Source organism: Aythya marila, assembly GCF_965140915.1.
Source record: "Aythya marila genome assembly, chromosome: 4".
NCBI classification, from domain to species: domain Eukaryota; kingdom Metazoa; phylum Chordata; class Aves; order Anseriformes; family Anatidae; genus Aythya; species Aythya marila.
The window spans coordinates 73,326,134-73,347,532 of record NC_139045.1 but is presented as its reverse complement, the minus strand read 5'-3'; the positions used below and the strand labels follow the sequence as shown (position 1 = coordinate 73,347,532).

The 21,399-nt window shown below is 40.7% G+C and overlaps 1 protein-coding gene across 2 annotated transcripts in view; it reads left to right on the top strand.

Annotated features, from left to right (window-relative positions):
- Nucleotides 1-6,475: 6,475 nt before the first annotated feature.
- CTNNA2 (catenin alpha 2) overlaps nt 6,476-21,399 on the top strand; it is a 474,395-nt gene continuing 459,471 nt past the window's right edge. For both annotated transcript variants that reach the window (XM_082760174.1, XM_082760175.1), the window contains exon 1: nt 6,476-6,504. The gene's annotated coding sequence lies outside the window, so the exon portion shown is untranslated. The remainder of the gene's footprint in view (nt 6,505-21,399) is intronic.

Here is a 21,399-nt window from a genome sequence, read left to right as displayed (position 1 = left end):
TCCCTGTCATAGTAATTTCCAAAATAGGATAGCAGTAGTCTTTTTTTCCCCACCACCTACTGTTGCAAGTTCTATGGTCATTATAATTTGCTAGATGTTCATTCCATACTTTTGAACAGGTTCATTAATTTAATGAAGTATCATTGTTTTCCTTCCCTTTTTTTTTTTTTAAGGGATGGTTCATTCAGCTGTCATTGAAAATGCAGAATGCTTTGAAAATGTAAATATTCTCGCAGCATCATTCCCATTTGATGTGTGCTTTAGGTAATGCGTAACTCTTGACCTGATCGATCAGGATGTACAACCATCTTGAGAAGTAGTATGCTGCATAATTCAACTTGAATGTGCATAGCATTTCTGACAGAGAAATCACAGTTTTTATTGAAATGCAGCATTCTCATTTTACATGGAGCATTATATATGCTTCTCTCACAATTAACAGGTGCATGTGGATTTTCGGAAAGCCATTTTCTTTCTGTTTGAAACTACATCCACCTACAGACTAGAAATGAATGAGCCTGCTGATAGATAATTGCCTGTCTTCCTAAGCCTATGTGATTTATTTGCACTGGTCATGTTGAACAGGCAAACACAAAAAGGAATTCTTTATATCATTCTTTAACTGTCACTGAAAAGTGAGGACAGTGTAAAAGGGTGTGAGACACTTCAGGTTTATTTCTTTTGATTTATGCATCTATTTTTAATCAAAAAAACTGAATTCCACATTGCTGTATTGCTACTGTAGATGATAATAGCTTTCTTAGCTGATCTTTGTGTACTTCATGAAAAAATACCTGAACTTTTATGAAAGTTAATTAAAAAGAAATAGACTCAGTAAATTAGGTTAAAAGATCCATTAAGATGCAAGCAAATGTACATGTAAGCTTGCAACGGATTAGTCACAAGCAGTAGCAGTTCTTGCCAGTGTCTCTCTATTTTTTTCTCCATTTTTCTCTTCTTTTTTACTTATAGCTGCTGGTTCTTCAGAAAAATCAACTTTCTGACATTTGCAGGTTTCATCAAGACCTGAAGGAAAAGACTAGAATCATCCATAGACTTTTCATTAGTGATGCAGACTACTAACAACCTTATTAACTTTCTTCAGGCGATGTCTTAGTTATAAGTCTCTTGTGCATTTTGCAGGTGTAAATGGAGAGATGCATCATCTTGGACTTCTGTCAATAGAAAAATAAATAAATTAGAAACTTCACCTACTTTAGGATGTGGGAGATATTTTTTGTAATCATCACTGTGTCTAAAACAAATCTTGATTCTATCTCCTCGTGGCTTTGCGCCCACAAGATAGAAAATATATAATAGCATTTCTTCTGATAAAAAGTGTTTAGCAAGTAATATATCACACGTATCTGTTTTAAATCTTAATTAAATACTGAGAATCTTCAAAGTAGTGCAAACCAGACATTATAAGCAAACAAAGGTTAATTTTTATTTTTTTTTTAAATGGGAACAACAGTTCTACAGCTAGTTATCTCCAGATTACCATGACGCAATGTTGGATATAGATACTCTTTGTCGTGTTTTGTCTACTAAAAGTCTCATAAAGACAACATGAGTTTGTATAATAGGGCCTGAGTAAGAATCAAAATTTTGCCCAATACTTTTAAAGGACATTGCAAAGAAGGGCTATGATTCAGAAGAATCCCATTTTCACATGGATGAGCAAGTACCAGACAGACTTCCATCCCACCTTGTATGTAGAGAAAGCACAGCAGGATGCAATGATTGAAAGAGCAGAAGGTTGAGGACAGTCATTTCCCTGAAGTGAAGCAAGTCCACTGGCTGTTTTCTTAAATGGAGGAATACTTACTGAACCACATTTGGAAGCCACGGCAGCACAGAACAACCCTTCTGTTCCTCAGACTGAAAATTGTGAAGGGAGTGATTCTTCCTCTGTGGCAGTTATTAGGGTTCAGATATTAATCTTTCTCCCTAAGCTTTTCTTTGGTAAGGAAAAGAAAGGTATTCTAGGGACTGAGCAGTGCCAGAGGAACTTCAGCTAGCTCTGCAGAGGAATGAGCCAAAAATACTTCCTGCAATTTTTATCAGTGTACTTTCTGCCTAGGTCCTCTAACACCTTCTGTCCTCTCTCTTAGAAGCTCAGCCCAGCTTTCTCCTTTGGTCTCTCTCGCTCATCCTGTTGTTCTCCCACATAGGCAAGGTACCTGAACACATTCTCTGTGTACATATGTGGCATGTTGTCCTGTAGATTGCAACATAATTGTTTGTTTATCTCCGGTAAGTTTCACTAATTGAAATCCCCAGCAAGAAAAAAAAATATATTCTGGCATTGGATAGGATTCAGTCCTGGCCAGTTTTCCTGCTGCTTTGAAGCAGTATGCAAACATAAGAAAATAGAGCTTGTTTTGCAAGGAGCTAACAACATCAGCAGCACAAGACATGAGGTGTTTACAAACAACAGATGGGAAGCAGCTAGAGGGTGGTGGTCAACACGAAAAGCAGCGTGATCTGCCTAAGAGCTGCTTGCTCAAGGTTTTGGTAAGAGCCAAGAGCTTTAAGGAAAGACAGAAAAAACAATTTTTCTCTTATATGTATAATTAACTCAACTTATATGTAGCTTTAAGGAAGTAAAGGTGGTCATTCAAGGAGGCTTGAAGACCCGAACAGTTACATTTTCCTGGTTTCATTCCTTTTCCTAGCTGCAACCACTGTCCAGACAGTTTACGTGAATCATTTTATAAGGGAGAGATTTTATGACATTTGAATTGTTTACAGCACATTCTCTGAACAGATGCAAGATTTCTAAACCTTTCTTTTCCCCAAGCCACTTTGAAATACGAAAGGGTACTGTACCTATTACGCATTGTCCTGTTGTGCAATTAAAGGATGAGAGAGACCTCCACAAACATACACTCCTCCTCTGATAACAGGTGGTAGCAAATCAAGTTCAAAATAAAATGTTAACAGACTTTAAAGTCTATTCCTGTGGTTTTGAGAAGTAAACATTTAAAGAAAAGGCCTTATAACACTCTCCAATAGTGGTCATTAATCTTGTGAGCATTATTCCAACAGGAGCAAAGAGCAGATTTCTTTCTTGTATTTCTTTTGAAATTTTCAGGTCAGCTTTCTGAAAGAAGCTAAGGCAGTTGCACCATCCTCTCCAGCACAAAAAAGTGCATAGCCATACCCCTTGTGTTTTTTTTTTTTTTTCCTAAACAAACTGCATCTGCTACTTGTCTTCTGGTTACTTCAGTGCTACAAGTCAGGGTAAGTCCCTGGATGCTCTTAACGACAGAATCTTTTGAGCCAGAGAAAACAGTCAAAAGGGAAGGCAGAGGGCATGGTATGCCAGAGACTCTTACTGGCAGCACCCACCTTGCAGATGACTCTTCATACAGAATCCAATTTAAATGACCTGCAGGATGTGGAGGTTTTACTTCTGCTTATTGTGCAGCTCATACTAACATGTGGCACAGCAGCATGCTGCTGCAGAGGAGAGACAAGAAATATTTGTGATCCAGTGCTCAAGCAAATGTGCCAAAAATGACATACCTACCCAAAAGGTACCCACATGTGTTCGGGGGTGGTGAATGATTTTAGTCATTCGCTCTATATTTATGTGTACTCAATCAAGTCTGAAAGGTAATGTCTCATTAATACAAGGTACTGAAATATCTTTCAGAGCTGCTGACAATCTCTCTTCAGCATAGGCAGGCAACAATCTACTTGAAAGAAACCATCTATTACTTAGTTTGTCTATAAAGATAACCGAGCCTAAAAGCAGCTTAAAGCATTCCAAGTTCCACCTGTAGCTTTCAAGTCTGCTCGAGTTGCTGAGCATCCGGGCACGTTTCACTTGAGCAAAATAATGTTTTTGTCTGCCTTGCTAATCAAACTGCACAGTAATCCTGATGGTTTCATGACGTCTCTTTTCTATATGTAGCTGAATGCTGGCAGTGGGAGATCCCATGGCAGTTGCAAGTGTTTGTTAGGAGCTGTCAGTCGGCCTCCCTTGGCTTGTGAGAGCTGCGTTCATTTACAGAGCAGCTTTGCAGCTTGCTCCAGTTTTTAGTAAACAATGGTAACAAACTCAGTTTTCTTCCTTTTCTTAAAGACAGTTAACAAAAGTTCTTTATCACGTTCTGGCAAACCTCTTAGCAACAGTCCAGCAATCCATGCCTTCTGTCTTAGGTAAAAATAATCTGGACTAGGTAAGTAATCTGATTTGTTTCTTAAAATGGTACACTTCAAACAGAAACGCGCACAGATAGTTGAACAAATCCTTTGGTTCAAATTTACAGGAGATGTATTTGCAGCTTAGTTACTGCTGAAGGAAAGAGGTTCTAGCATTTTTCATAACCATGCTTATTTACTGTTTGTGGTTCTTACACATACACTATAGCTCATGCTCAGTTTAGTCAAATGCCTGGAGATACATTTAGCTGACGTTCAATTAGCGATGCAAGGCACTGTGATAAAGCAGTAGACAATTTACTATATTCTATTTGGCAACCTTGCTTGTTTCCATTAATATTTACAATAGGCTAGCCACTTACTGCCCCTATCTAGGAGAATTAGCAATCTAAAAGACAGAGTACAGAAATGAAGGCAAGAAACTGAAGGACTGTAGGTGAAATTTACCTAACATCACATGGCTTGATTCAGCATGACAGGAAAGACAGTAGCAGTACCTAGAAAAGTGGTTTGATGCAACCTTAAAGCCTACTAAAGGCACAAACAAAAGACCTAGCTTACAGCAACAATTTACACATCATCACCAAGGGCAGGCCAGCCTAGCATGATCTCTGTTTATACACTCAGAACTGGTTGTGTGTCAGTCTTAAAAGATAGTGGGAGAAGGTTAAAGTAATTCAAAGTATTTCTGTATAATACCGACTTACACCTGTTATATGGCTGTACCAAGTATGTAAGTCATAATGAATCTGACCAGATTTAAATCCATATTTCAGTAAGTTCTTGCCTAAGAATTTTTTTCCCTGCTGCAGACTTTCCCATGGACGCTGTTGTTGTGCCTTGATAAACGGAATAGAGGTTCCAGTTCAGCTCCCTTCCTCATTTATTGGGAAAATGAACATACAGCCTTACAATACCTTTCTCAGGATGGGGAGAAAGGAAGAAAACCTACTGATGACTACTACCTCTACCTGAGGGCAGACAGATACCTGTAGAGGTTTTCTCATGGGTCGAGGCAAAGAAATAATTTTGGCAAATCCCCTCCAAGCCTAAAACAGGCAAGAAGAGGAGAAAGCCTGGAAGGCCTCATCTCACTCCCTTCCTTGTTGCCTGTTGGCTCACATAGAAGCCAAGAAGGCAGATGGACACCCCAAAAAGCTCAGAAGAACAAAAGCACAGCAGCAGGAGTCACGCTGCCTCAAAAATGGCCAGGTCCCTCCAGGAACACCATCTCTGAGGGGATGCTTGCCACTGGGATTTGTAGGACGCCAGGCACAGTGACACTGGAGCAGGATGGGGACAGCACAAGTCCCCCATGTCCCACCCAGGAGAAACAGCTGAAGAAAGTGCTGCAGGGCAGCAAAACTCACTTAAGCTTGGTACAATTAGCAACACTAATTAAAATGAAAAGAGAAAGAAGAGCAATGCTTTGTGGAGATGGACAAAACCTGGTATTTGGGGTGGTGAATGCAGGGCTGAGCAACACACGTGTAGCAGGAAGGCTGTATGAAAGGGTTTTTATAGTTTAGGAGAAAAGCAGAGGTGAACTTCTTGCTGTTGGTCCTGGCTGTATAATAATAACCATCCTCTCCCTGCCTTTCAAAGGTACCTGGAGCAGGGCAGGACCTTGTTATTCCCCAAATCCCCCAGCCCCACTTCTCCCCCGGCTCTGCCCGGTGGCCGCCCCCCCTCAGTGCTCCCAACGCCCTCCCTGGGGGGCCGGGGCCGGCATTCCCCCGCCTCGACCCCACAAGATGGCCATCCGCCCGGCCTCCCCCATCCCCTCCCGCAGCCCTTTAACCAAACCCCGACCTCAGAGCCCGATCCTCCCCGTTATCCCCCGACCCCCCCCCCCCGTTATCCCCATCGCCCCCCGCCGCCCACCTGCGCCTCGCCCTCCCCCTGCCGGCCTCCCTCGGGCGCCTCCCTCCCCTCACACCCCCAGCCCCGTACCACCTCCTCCTCCATCCTCCTCCTCCATCCTCCCCCCGTCCCTCCCTCACGCCGTCTCCATACCCACAGCCCCGGCGCCCCCCGAGCGGCGGAGCCCGGCGCGGCCTCCCGCTGGAGGCAGCAGCGGAGAGGCGCAGGCGCGCAGCCTCCACCCCGAGTGGCTGCCGCGGGGAGGCCGGCGGCGGCTCCCGGGTCCTCCCCGGAGCCGAACGGGAGGCGGGGGCCGTGTGAGGGAGCCGGAGCCGCGCACCCAGCCCGCCGGTGACCGTCGCTGCTGGGGAGGAGGTGGAGAAGTAGGAGGAGGTGGTGGTGGAGGAGGAGGAGGAGGAGGAAGAGGAGGCGGCGAGAGGTTCTCCCACCCCCACCCACCGAGCTGAGGTGAGGCCAGGGCAAAGCATCCTTTCTTCCCCTCATCCCTTCCTCCTTTTCATCCTTACCCCCCCCCCCTCCCCGAGCTCCTTTCATCCTCTTTTCCTTATCCTCCTTCCCCCTTATCTCGCCTTCCCCTCATCCTTCCTGGTCCTCCTTTCCTTTCTTCTCTCCTTAGCCACCTTTCTCCACTCCTCCCCATCCCCCAGACTCCTTCTCCCCGTCCCCACGTTTCACACCCACCAGAAATAATGCTTCCTTCCTTCCTTTCTTATTTTTAACGAGCATTTTTAATTTTCGGAGAGGGAAAAGAGCCGGGGAGAGCCGGTGGCAGACAGAGATAATCCCCCCCTTCTTTAAAGAACGGATCTGAATTAATGCTCGTTCGGTGCTGCGCGTATGACGGGAAGAGGGGGATTATATTTAGGGAAGAAAAGAAAGGGTCAAAGGTGTGTTGCTTCGCTTCGCCATCTATTTGCCTAGCGTCACTTCGAGGTGAAATCCAGCTCCGTGCTAAGAGCAATTTATGATTATTCTCCTTTCTTCAGGCGTCAGAGATCTCCTCCTGCCTTTTATCCTGGTGCGTCCCCATCGTGTGCGGCCACCGCCGCGCTCCTCACGCCCGAGGGTCGGGGAGGGGGCGGTGGTCACTGGCCTCCCTCCGCTCCATCCCTGCCCTCTAGGCCTGTTGAAGCCCCGCCGGCTCCATTGGGTGACCTGCAGCTCCTGTCGGAGGAAAGTTTGCTGGGTGTAAGAGGCGGCTTTGTCCGACCATGGAGCGGGCTTTGGGTGATGCTTGGTGGATTTTGGCGATGAGGCGGTGGTCCCTTGAAGCGTTGGGAGGCTGATGGAGTGGAAGAAGTTTTGCTTGGAGGCGGCAGTGGGGAGCAGCGAGGCTCTGTCCCTGCTGACAGATCTTGTTTGTGCTGTGGCAGTGCCTGGGGAAGTAACTTCAACATATTTTATCCCAAGGAGTGCGTAGCATGCACCTGCTCCTCTGTGGGGTAAGGGGCTGGACGTGCTCCCTCGTGCCGGGCCGGCGGCGTGATGCCAGCTTGCTTTTGGAGGTGTCACGGGTGATTTTTGGCACGGTTCGGTGGTTTCGTGCCTCCTCAGCTGTGCAGTGGCACATCTCTGTGGTAGTTAGCGTGTTTCAGGCAATTTCAGCCTGTTCAGGCTTCTGTTTGCTGAGCTAGAAGTTTGTTTGTGCTTCGTGGGGATAAACACTTGGAAACCCCTGTTATTGTGGCAAACTATAGATGCTGCAGCAGCTGGTTGAATAGCAAAACTCTGTCAGCCCTAACGATGTGAACCCCTGCATGTTCTCCTCTACCTTGGCGTGTATTCCCTGAGAAATGTTGATTGTGTTAACTTGTCAAGATTGCAGCGACTGCGGTGTGTGCTGAAGCACAAGGTGGAGAAGTAGCATCAATAGGAGCAGCCTCAAACGCTGTTGGTGCACACAACAGAGCCGGTTGGCTTTGTGGCTCTCGCAGTGCTTCTCCTTTTCTCTTCTACCTATTGTTTCCATGATTAATATTATGTATTGTAGCAAGCTCCTTGTACTCCAGGTCAAAGGGAATTATTTCTAGAAGAGAAAAAGTACTGCCCCGGAGGGTGAACTTTTGCACTCAATTGTGTAAAGCTTTGTTTACAGACTGCTGCAGAAATCCCCTCAGCTGTGGTGTGGGTAAGGTAGCTGTAATGCCATCAGTGGGCTCTGCTGGTGACAAAAGCCTCCACAGGAAAGCTCTCATGTCACTTGAGCCCTGCATGGAAATGCAACCCTAATTTATGCAGATTTTTGAAAGCGCTTTTTTAATATTAATGCTGAACATGCATGCTACTACTGAAACGCCTTTGAAACTGAAAACCAGGAGTATTCATAGACTGAGACTTTAAAGCCAAAGGAAGCAATTAGATCTTCTACTCTGACCTCTTGACTGTTACAGTCAATTGGATTTTATCCAGTTACTTCTGAGTGCAATAACTTGCATTTGGCTGAAACACATTTTCCAGGAAAAAATGGAATTTTGATCGGAAGACGGTAAGAGGTGGGGAACCCGCTGCTTGTTAAGTTATTTGGCTCCAGCTCCCGGTCGCTGGTTGCTGCTGTGCCTTTCTCCTCTGTGCTAAAGAACTCAAAGTATTTTCTTACCATGGATGTGTTTATCTGCTAGTACCCTGTAATTTCTCTCTCTTCTGTTTATAAAAACAGACTCTTTTATTATTAGATTTGTCACTGCACACATTTTCCTCACTAGTCAATTTCGTTGGCTTTTTTTTTTTTTTTTTCTTTTCCAAATCCACTTTTTCAACATTTTTGTGAAAATGTGAGCTGGGTGCAGCATGCCAATGCCTTGTCTCAGGAGTGTTGTGTGAGTTTAAATATTACCTTGCTAGCATTACTCTTCTGTTTATAGATCACATTTACATATTAACCCTTTGGCTGCAGCACTGTAGTTTATAGTCTCATTTTTACTGCTAACATTCACCCTCACAAACCCTTGGCAGGACTGTTTCTTTCCAGAAGAATGTAAAGTAGAGCACGTTTCTTGGTTGTAGCTTTGTAACTTTGGATGTAACTTTATTTAAGAGTTTTTTTTTCCTAGCATATGTTGAGTATACCAAACACTCTTGCCTGCTTTTGCAACTGATTTATTTCAGTTGTGTAGCATTCAATCTATAACTTGGGTGTTTTTTTTTATTTTATTTTTCTTTTTTTGTTGTAAGTGATCATGTCTACTTACAAGTAATTGAAAAAGTGTTTCATGGTATTGGCTCTGTTTGGGGAATTGCTTTGGGGAGTTACATTGTGATGCATTCTTGAAAGCTCTTTCTTTATGAGATGTCCCTTAAACAGGTTAAGAATTGGTTACTGGGTGCTGTTTTGTAATCAGACTGCCACAGAATACCATACCAAGTGCCATAAAAATTTATACATGCATACTGGTGGTTACATTTTTTATTATTTTGCTCAGGACTGCCATCATTCTAACCTGGCTATAGCTATAAACACTGTCTCACTGTTTTTTTGTTTTACAACCGTAGAGCACAGTTGTAACATTAGCATTCTTTCATGCTTCTGGAATTTCCCCGGTATTTTCAGACCTATTAAAAATCTTTATCGGTGGGGTAGGCATCTCCTCAGACACTTCTGAGGGAATCTTTCTCCATGGTGACCCTTTTTGGTCTTGCTGACCAAAACCGTTGCAGAGTAATGCTGTTTTAGTGTTGTTCATGTAACAGGCTGAAGAAGTAATTCATCATTCCCATGAGACACGAGGAAGTCATCTCATTTCTTTCCAAATGCAGAGCTACTTACTGAATGCATCTGACCTTTCTGCACTATTAGCGGAGATTGGCTTCCCTGTTCAGTAGCACACCTTTGTCAGGGCTGAGATGCCTTTTGTTCTTACAAAGCCCCCTGCTATTTTTCCCTTCTGCCAAGAAGTGTTTTCAGCCTCAGCCATCAATTTTTACATTTACTGATTCAAGAACTATCTGTGATCTCTTAAAACTCTTCTTGCTATGTATGGTTTCTTCTAATAACAGCATTTAATGAAATGTGTTTTGTTGCCAAATTAGAGCAGTTATGACAATGCCTTCTAGGTATTACATGCTGTTATGCTGTTTGAACATGTGAGTATAGGATTTTTTTTTTTTTCTCTATAATGACTCAGGTATACAAGTTACTGTATTTCAGGGCAAAGTAGGCTTTTGCTTTTAATATAGCATGTTTCAGGGCTTGGCTAAAGGAAGCTAAGCTATTTATTTTCTCCATCCTTTTTTCATAGCGAGTACAGAGGGTAGGACATACTTTGGTTTCAGATATAATAAAATACAATATGTAGTTGGAAATGTGCAGGGCAGCCATAGAGGAGTAAAGAAGAGCAACATGAACCTGATAGTAATTACACCAGCATACTTGGCCATAACTCATTTGGGGTTCAGGTTTGTAGTAATTGTCCCCCAACACTTAATTTGGGGTAAGATGCAAGAAGATAGAATAAGAACAGATTGTAGGGGACAACATAAGTCACAAAAATGCTATATTTTAGAGGCTAGCTAAGGGCTTGACTAACATAAACCTGTTTGTTTATTTTCTATCAACACAGCATTTGTTATGGTGTGCTTTCTTGAGGAATTCCATACATTTTAGTGTTTATCAGTTGGCCAGCAAGGACTTCCCCAAGGGAGGGCTTCCAACACATCGAGCTTCGGCAGGAAGCTGAGTTGTTGAGACTCCAGTCTCTCTGTGGGGTTCCCTTATTGATGGGTAAGAGCCACCAGCTGTATCAACTGTGCTAGGAATATGAGTGTTCTCAAACTGCTGCTGAGTCTAGAAGACCTTGAACGTTATTGGACAATAACTGTGTTAATATTTTAATATAAAAGAGACAAAAGTGGTTAATGCTGCAGTAACAAATTAGTTGAAGACACAGCAAAGAGCAGAAGCCAGGTTTTGGCATACTAAAAAAAGTGGTTAATAACTAAGTTAATCTTGTATTCCAGCTTATTGTCTTACAGGAATTCAGAATTTTAAGAATCCAGAATATTTTCAGAATTACGCGGAGTTGCTTGTGACTGTTTTTGGTTTCCTGGAGTTTGAAGCAGCAATCCTAGATTTCTTTTTGTGTTATTATATGGGTATACTTTACTGATCTGTATCGATTGCTGTTACCAAAAAGCTTATCCATTGAATGTTTTCTAAATACATCTCAAAGAGTGCTAACAGTACTTTATTGTATTGAATCTTCAGTTGGGCAGGCTCAGCACTCTACACTCCACTTTCTGGATAAAAGCAATACATTGTTTATAAATGTAAAATGCTTATAAATGGTTTCCTATAAATTGCTTATGAATGGTTTCCTCAACATCATGCATGAGCCAAAAAGAGAGTCCTAAAGTATCTGCTTCCAAATGATGGTTGTATACCAGAAGGCATTCTTGGGAGTAGTGAAGTAGGTTGAAGTCATATCTAAATAACAGAAGATTTCCTGCTATTGGAAATTAAATTTGTGAGACCATCATCTACCTATACAGAAAGTCAGGGTTTTTATGTTATGGAAAGTTACCATGCTTTGTAACAGTGTTTTCCTTTTGGGTTGGAACAAACAGGTGAAGTTTAGAGTTTCCAGCAAATTTATTTTTATTTATTTATTTATTTTTCCCCAGACGGGGAAAAGCATACCTTTCTTTGAAGTATTTTACTCTGCTAAATCAGCATTTTCTGACAGCATTTTCTCTTTTGGAATATTTTTTGGCTAGCTGTACTCTTCAGTTGCATCACCCATTGTGTTAATATTCTAGTACTGAGAACACTGGAGGACCATTTTCAACACTGCCCAAGTTTAGAGACTTAAGTAGTTAGAATTATTTGGTTAAGGGAAGCTGAATCCTGTAACACAGGAAAAACAGCTCAGAGTTTTCATTTGGGAGGTAAAAAAAATAGTAGTTTTTTTGCGGTTACACGAAAGAATCTCTGTATTCAGTATTTTTTAAAGCTATTTTTTATAAATAATCCAATCTGTTGTTATCACTGGTGTAATAATTACTAAACATTTCTCTCGGTGGTGTCCCTGTCCTTTTCTTTGAAGCTATGTATTTTAAAAACAAGACTATGTTTTGTAATGCCTAAAGGATACTAGGATGTTAGAAGACAATTTGAATGTTAAGTGGAGTGTAGATTTCACGTCCACTTTAATAAGCAGAAAGCAGAAGAGATTTGTGTCCAAGGTTCCACCCAGTTGTGTCCACCCAGTTGCCCAGGTGACTTCTGCAAATGGGACTTAAGCTTTTAAGTTACTTAAGGCTTCTTGTAAATGGATTAATCAGTTTGTCTTTTTTACAACTAATCAACTTTAATTTTTAACGCTATTATTTACTAACAAAACCTCCCCTGTATATCTCAGTGTGTATGGGAATAGCATGATTTTTCCTTAAAACCACTTTCAGCACAGCAGAGGCAGCTGAGGCTTTCAATTCCCTAAGTTTTACTCTAAAGAAATCAGTCAGTGGGAAATACTTTATTCCTTATGTTTTAAATGGAGAAACTTTGTACACTGTGTGCATAGCTGAGGAAACTGTTTTTATCAGTACTCTAAATCTTTTCAAACTTCAAAAGAAACTCCAAAAATCTCTTCATAAAAGGTGAACTTTCAAGTTAGATTATGGAATAAAAATACTACTGGTCTTGTTCTAAAATTTTAGTAGGCAGTGGTTTTATTTCTCTTATAGTATCGTAATAATGGTAGCAATAACTGTGCTTGTTCCAAAGAAGCCATATTGAAAAACATTAACAGAACCTCTTGAAAAGAGGCATAAAAATTATTTGCAGATTTAACTTGCTTGAATAATCTGGGGCAGGCTATTGATCTGATGAGGTTTTGTTTCTTTGTTTTCTGCTCCACTGGTTTGAGAAATATTTTCTTGTTTACTGCTTGGTAAAGTAGGATGTCCTTTTTAGTGGTGTTCTCTAGCTTTTGAGTCAACTTAGAATTTTTTGTAAGTGATAATATTAAATAAATGTGTGAATTTAAATAGAGATCTGAGTTGATGTTCTGTGTTATTACGTACTGGCTTCCTTGACAGGTAACTGAATGGTCTCTATGATACAAAACGTGATCGGCTGTGGCAAGCTACCCATGGTCAATCCTTCATACCTGTACCATCATACATCCCCCTCTGGATGCAATATCCCATCTGTAAGCAGGATGGGGCTAATGAGCATAGGTGAAATTTGTTTATGGCCTATGTTGTGAAATACAGCAGCTGATTATTTTGTTAGATTAAATTAAAAGATCTGTAGGAGATAACTCCTCTTGAGAGGACTAAACCTCATGCTTGAAGTCCTGGAAGCAAAAGCTGCAGTTGATGTAACGCATGCCACCATGTTTATTTTTACCAAAATAGAAAAGGATAGATAGTAATGTTTTTTATTGTGTTGGAACATTTATGTAGAAGAAATGCTTATTTACGCTTGATTTTGACAGAGAATTTATCAGAACTCTTCGTATATGGTTGTGTAATGGTTTTAAGAGTTGACTCTTTAGATAACAAAAGATGGTTAACACTTTGAAGGAAAGTTATAAAATGGGTAATAACTACAGTTTCAGGTGAGAAATATCAAAAGTAGAAAGGTTGCATATTTAAAGAATCTCTTTTCTGTTTGTTTACAGATAATAATCAAAACATAACCCCATATTTTAGGGCCAGCAGTGCTTGAACATAGACAAATTGAGCTTTGGAAATGCCATTTATTTTTCCTTTTTTTTTTGACTAAGCTTCTACTATCACTCCTTGGCATTAGCAGTCCTGCGTGAAATAATTTAGCAGTTTAAATCTGCAAGTAGGAAGATGCTTTCTCCATTTGAAAAATGTAGGAAAACTGGTGAAGTTAATTCTTGCAATTAAAATCCACAGGTGATTTTTTTTTTAAATGGAGCTAGAGTTGCAAAGAAGCAGCTATGATTTATTACCAGTTAGAAAGAAACAAATGACATTTTTTAACCAGGTTGGTGTGTGTATGTTGGGTTTTTTATTTTATTTTTTTGATTGGGGTCAAACTGAGAGAGATTGATGTATTTTTATTACAGCATATGAACTCATTTCTGGTTCTCATAGAAATTGTCTTGAGTGCTTACTATAATCAAGTCAGAAATGCAAATGCAGAATTACAGCTGCTTAGTCTAATTTTAAACGTATCTATTATCTCTGTAATCTACATTTCCAGTGCTTAGATGCTAGGCAGAAATACTTCTAAGAAAAATAAATTGTCAGGAAGTCCATGAATGAAGAAGGATGAGGCTGTGGAGGGGTAGAGTAGGAACAAATACATTCAAGCCCTTGCATTCAGGCCTGAGTCCTGGGAATTTTGGGTCAATGGTGGTGTAAGGCTACTGCACATGAAGTTTCCTGGGTGCTGAGGAGCAGCCAGGGCCCAAGTCCTGAGCAGGAATATCTTTTACACGGGTTGTGGTTGTGTGAAAACAGCATCAAACTGTATGTAAATACTGTCATTCCCTTGTCTGCTTTCCTCATCTTCTAAATAACCTAAGTGTGCTTCCAAAGCATCTTCTGCAGCTTTACAAATACTTCTTGGCTTGCCTTGTTCTAATTCGGTATTTAGTAGCAACAATATTTTTGGTTATGAATTCAGCTAAGAACTGGAAAATCTAGTGAGCATGTATGTTCCATATTCACCTTCAGTGGGCAGGGAAGAAATAGTATTTTCTAATTTGTTATGTTATCATGTAAATTTCCTCATTGTGACTAGAGAAACTATCTGCTCTCTTCCTGCAGGATCTTCTTGGAGCGCCAGCTGGAGGTATTGTGTGGTCCCAAGAGACCTCAAATGCTGCAGCATAACCTAACGAACATGACAGAGTAATATAGAAGCATACATTAAATGCAAACATAGCTAAAAAGCCTTCGGAATTAATGTCTTTAAGTAGCTGAGAAAGCTGAGTGACTGTAGTAGCTATGTAGACCTCTTTTTTTTTTTTTGCTTTTAAGTAGAAACCACTGATTGCTCGCCTTCATGTGCACTTTAAGCTGGGTACACATTCAGCAAGCTACAAATTTGGTGGCAGCAGAAGAAAATCATAGATGTGTGGACAGATTTAACACACAAAAACTGTTGTGGTTTGGATGCAAAAATAGCAGGCTTGCAAACAGAATGAGGTTGAGAGCTGTAATGATGGCATGAACGTAGTTTCTTTTTTGAGGCTCTGCACTCCGTGTTCTCCTTGGTTCCTGCTAGTTTTAGGACAGCTTTGGCTTGACAGGCACCAAACTTGTTCCCTTTTCTGAGATGCTGCGAGAGACTGTCTTAGGGTTGACAGACCCTTCCTAACTTGGTTGCATCTTAAGGGTGGAGTCAGGTTAACTTTAAGTGTTTGATGGCTTTTGGGCTTGTGAAAATGATGCTGAGATGCACTGACAACATGAGTGTGTTCGGGTCTCCTGTCAGGTTAATGAGTTTATTTTTGCTGGGTGGTTGACAGCCAGCCAAAAGAAACAAACAAAAAACATTGCATAGCCCAAGAGCAGCTTTTTGGCTGATTTTTTTTTTTCCATAAAAAGGTCAGTCAGGAGGAAGGGGAAACGCTAGAGGTAACTTTCTTCTTTTAATTGGTTTTCCATAATGATGTAAAAATCAGGACCTTTTATTTTTGTGTACTTTGCACTGTAAAAGTGTTGGAGATGGCATGGGGTTCATTCTGTTGCTTTTGTTGGTTGCGATGTCCTGAAGAAAGGTCTGTTGTCTCATAAGGACATTGCAGCACTTGTGATGGCTGGAGCCTTTCCTGATCAACGTTTGGGATTTAATCCACTATGGGTAAGTATTTCTTGGAACAGGATGCGAGTGAGTCTGCTCTGTAAGGATTAGGATTAGCTACACTCCCCAAAGGTGTAAGATATTGGTAGTTTAACCACTTTTCTTTAGGTGTGTTTGAACTTAGTGGTCTGACTTGGACAGCTTGGATACCCAGGTTTAAAGTGTTATGATGTTGCTCGCTCAGCTCTTGGCTACACTGGCATGGGTTTTTCTCTTTCATTAGTGTTCTTTGTTAAAAAGTGTTTCTTTTATTTGGAATGAAACTGTGACCATTTAAGTGAGGGAAGAAATTAGAAATCAGTCATAATAACATGTACTTTAGAAAGGACTAAAATAAAAAATAAGAGGAACATACATGTATGTAAATAGAAAAAAGTAGTCTTGAGTAGAATGAACTTCTTTTGTGCATTAAAAAAAATGAACACCCATATTGTTTCTCAGCACTATGGCTGCATTCATGTAATGCACCTTTTGTAGTAAGTGAAGTGCCCCAACTGTGTTTGTGAAATACGTTTCTACGATTTGGTGAAATGTGCAAAACATAAGAGAGACTTTTCCTTGACAAGGCAGAAAGGTTTGTTTTTGCTGAGGGCCTCTTCCAATGTAGTAGGCAGGTTATCTTAGCAAAAGGACCCATTTGAGTGTTCAGATCATGCAAGATAAAATCATTGGTCTTTTAATAGTAATGACAGAATTTTCGTTAATGTTGCAAGCATTAATGAAACCTAACACTTCTGGTGCTGGCTTTGCCTTTGGCTGTGGAATGTGTCTGTGTTTTCTGAGTTAAGTATAGTTCAGTCTAGTCCTGTGTGGCATTACAATGATACGTAACAAGTTGCTTAGATCTCTGCAAAATTAGAAATCTTACCTGTGTTACTTCACAGAGCTCTTGTGAGTAGTGATTGTGCCTGCTACATGCTCTGGTAAGATGTATGTGAGCGGGATCTTATAACGTTGCAACATTAAAAAACAAACAAACAAAAACCAGTAAGTGTCCAGTATGTACTGTGTTTCTTTGCATCTGATTTCTCAGCTGCTGCAAATAGGTAATACATTCTGCTCAAACTTTCGTTTTAATGAGCTATTTTGTGTTCCTGTTTTGATCTAAAGATAGCTCTTCCTCTGAAGTGAGAAACTAGTTCTGTCATGTTGGGCCAGTTGAGCAAAACATTACAGATGGACTCAGTTAGCTAACATGAGCTCGCAGCACGCCGCTGTAGATACCTTATGTTATCCAGCTTGCTCTTCACTTAGGTCCTGGGTCTTGTGCAGGCCCTGTCTGTCCTGGCTTCTTGCTTGTTGTCCAGCATCCTCAGCTCATCTCAGAATGGCCAAAAAGTGGCATTGAATTATTTCAATATATTAACATGTTTCATTAGGTTTCTCTCAGATGGTGCTAACGTGGGTAGATGAATGCCACAGGAAGAACCACAATTCTTGGTTAGCCTTATGGTGGCAAGGTACACTAAAAAAATGTGAAATTTGGTGAGAATACTTACATATCAGAGATTCCTTGGATAAGTGGATAAGGAAAATTAGGTATGTAGTCTTTAAATGATGTGTATTATAGGTCTGTATGTCTGGTATGCAGAATATCATGTATGAAGTATCTAAATTCATTGTGGGCTGATGTTTCTAAATGCAGAGGGTTCTGCTGGAAGTATTACAAGGTAAAATACAAGATACAATGAGGGCCATGATCATTGTCACTATATTAGAAAGGTTTCGTAATTTGTTTCTCCAAGAAGCTTTAGGTGTCTGAAGACCAGCTGTTGTGTCTTCGCTTTAGGACTCCACTAAATAAAATAGATGAATTTGGTGAAGGTTTGGAATGTAAATTTCTTGTGTTGCAGTAGTGCCACTGCCATGTTCAGTCCTTGCACATCTTTAATCACTGTTAAAGAATGTGTTGAAACTAGTGGTGGTGGGGAGGGCACATTTTATTTCTGTTAAAGAAGGTATTTGTTTATTGCTAATGCTATACCTTAGTCCAGACTTCAGTCCAAAGCCTGTGTGTCTGTATAATTCTAAATAGCTTAATGAAAACTGTGTTGGTATTAGAGGTTTTCTACGTTTAAAATATTTGAATATGTTAAAATTGAGTTTTGCAGAATACAAGGAAAAAGAGAAAAATAGACAACCTTATTGTGTTTTGTAATAAATTATGAACACTTCAGGTGATTTCCAAATATAATAGTTGCTATAGTACTGAACAGTTCTATTGCTGAGCAGTTTTATGGTAAGTTATGTGCTTAAGCCAAAGGAAAAGACAGTTTTCAGGAGCGGTGTGAACAAATTTTTATCATTGTGTTGAGGCCTTAGCAAAGTGTGATCTATTATTTCTTGCATTTCATTTCAAGACTGGTGAATGTAAGGAGATGCTTTTTTTTTTTTCCTCTCCTACAGACTTTCTCAGTGTTGCTCCAATCCAGTATTTGTTGTCACTTTGCTATTTTTGTTACTGCTTTGTTTTTTTTCTTTTTTTTTGTGGTGAAGGCTTGTGATTTCATTAACAGCTATTTTAAAACCTGAAAAACCTGACAGGGCTAAATAGGAAAATAATTCTGTTTGCCATGTAGATAAGGACAGAAATGCATGAATAAAAATCAGGTTGGCCTCTCCTCCACGCTTCACAACTCCTCAGCTTTAGGAACCGTTGGGGAACGGGCCGCGTTATCTTCAATTTTGTAAATAATTAGCATTCTTTGTGCGGTTATTTTTATAGAAAGGATATTTCTAGATTAATTTGTGGATAATAAATGTGGTCCATCATTGGCCAGTTAAGAGGCTTTTGTGTTTTGTTGTTGTTTTTGTCTGTCCAGCGCAGGGGATGGGAGCTTATCCAGTGTGGGAAGCCCTGTGCTGAGAGAGGGAGATGAACAACCTGCACAGTTACCCTGGGATAACCCTTGAAACTAAAACACAAATGTTAACTCCACCTTTAGTATCCACAGGATGTCTTAAGAAAGTTTTCTTGTCACTCGTAGCGTCAGAGCACGGGGTCGTGTTTGTCCCTTGAAGTAAGCACCAGTGGTTAAATTGCACAGGCTTCATGATCCATGTTTTTTCCACCTGCCAAATAGCCTGGTGACCTCATGTTGATGCTGAGAATGTGAGTTTTGTTCATGCCATTCTAGATCAGCCCTTGAAGCTCAAACCAGGTGGGCACCAGTTTTAAAATACCTCCTCTGTTTTGGGGATTATCCTTATCACAACTGGACCCTTGCTACTTTGCAGTGGTACTCCCTTTGTTTTCGTGTGGTGTGCTTTGTTTAATATAAGAAAACAAGTCCACACTACATTTATTTTTAAGTGAAGAGAAAAAATGACTTTTTCTGGAATGATGACAATGAGCTGTTTATTACCACAAGCTGTGCATTTTATTTTCTTTTAGTTAGAAAGCAGTGATTTGTCTGAATTTTTGGAGTGGTTTTTAAGTGAATAATGATATAAGAGCCGTCTTACTTGAGGCTTCTTATAAATGTAGTTATTTATATGAGAAAAACTGTTCAAGCTTGGATTATTTATGCAGGGGAGAAATACTGGCTCTGGATTGATGTAATTTTTCTTTCCCATCTTCTCTGAACTAATTTGTTTTCTCTGTGCAGTGAGTGCTAAATACACTGGCAACTTTGTTGTAGACACTTAGGAGCTCCTTACAATGTTTCATTTGATAAAATGTTCAGATGTAGCCTCACCTTTTGTTCTTCAAGGCAAACTTTGTTCCTTCATGGCTTCAAGAACAACTGTTACGGCCTTTCCCCTTTCATTTTTACCAGACCTGGCTTCATTAAAAGTAGAACTGAGATACAGCCTGGTCCAATGGTTTTGGTGTGTTCTTTTCTTCACTTCTCTGTTTTTCCCCTTTGCAATGAAGGGATGGGTTATGAGATGTACTGCACCATTCTCCCTGTCTTTTGATTGTGCTTTTGATGCCAGTCTTCCCCATGACAGTCTTGTCTGAACTGGGGTTCAGACCCCCAGGGAATTGGGATATGGATGCACTCTGTTTATCCAGCAGCTTGTTCCCAAATCCCTAACTCTGCCGTGGGGAATGCACGCTCAGTGGTGAAAAGAGGATCTAAAGAGTGTTGTTAGCAAGCAGAGGATTTTATTTCAATGAAAATTTTTGGCTCTCCTTCCTGGAGCCAAGAATGACCTAATTTCTTGTAGATCCACCAGCAGGGGCTGGGAATCTGTAAAGAGATTTATACTAACAATTGCCTGTCCCCAAGAAAGGACATCGCCTTCTGTCCACAGCAGGGTTTGCTTCTGCTGACCCCTGGGTTTTGTAGCCCTTCTGCCCAAATCAGTGCTTTCAACTGGGATATATGCAACATCTTGGCAGGGATCGTGGTTCTCCTTTGCTTGTAGCAGCCACCTGAGGTTGGCCGAGGTGGGGTTGATACCAAATCGCTTTTTCTGTTATTATTGGCTTCCCAGCAGCTTTGCTGTTGCAGTCCAGCACTCTGAATTATGTTGGTGCAGTTTCATAAAAATTCTGGAATGGTGAAGGGCTCCTGTATTTCTGCTGCCTGCTTTGTCACCTCCTGGATTTTAATGAAACTTGTTATTTTTATTATTATTTAAGATAACGTGGTTTGAAATGGTATTGATGCAAACATTTAGCTTTTCTCACAGTTTAGCCAGTCTCTTTCTTCATTTGGACTTGTGCAGCATCTGTCTCTGAATCTGACTTCAGAGGCAAAGAACACTGGAGCCTTTTCAGATTGGATTTTTATTACCTGGAAACCTGCAGATCACATGGCCCTTTTTTGGAGATCTGTCTCCTTTAAACAGTATTGAATAATTTGCATCCACATGTCAAGCAGTGGCACCTGCAGGAGGAGTAGAACCAGCCTTTTCCATAGTAATACAGCAGTAAAGAGAAAGTGTGGGGGAGAGGGGGGAAAAAAGAGTAATCTCACTGGACGTTATAAGCTCTCGTGATCAATTTTAAACAGAGATGTTATTTGAGAATAGCAATCTTTCTCCTTTAGGTAAAGATCCGTATAACATGAAGTATAGAAAAACAATTTTTTAATAATCTTTTTAAATTTAGTTTTATTTCTTTAGTTTAATACTGGCAGCTTTTAAAAGACTCTTAACCTGGGGGCTGAGAACACGTAATTGGTTCAGGCTATTAGAAGTTTTAATGATCATAAATGTCAAGTTCTCTATCTTGCTGCTGATCTACCGTATCTTGCTGTAGCTGAGGCTGCTTTTGAGATGGGGAAACACAGATCTTGTGGAAGTCAGGTTTTGCACCAAAAGGTGCTGGAATGGGGTATGATCATAAACTTTTTTAAACAAGTAGGGGAAGAGCAAGCATGAATCTGTCTCCATTGTATTCCAAGTAGCTTAGAAAAGCAGCCTTTGAGAAAATATGGTGCAGCATACATACAGAAAGTGTTCGACGTGTGAAGATAATAATTTTGTGCTCCGATTTATCAGTTGATTTCCGCAGATCTCACTTACACTGAGATGTGGAGAAATCATTCTCTGGAGATTGTGGAAGCGGAGGTGATTTTTCAGTTTGCTGAAGATCAGGAGAAATAGAG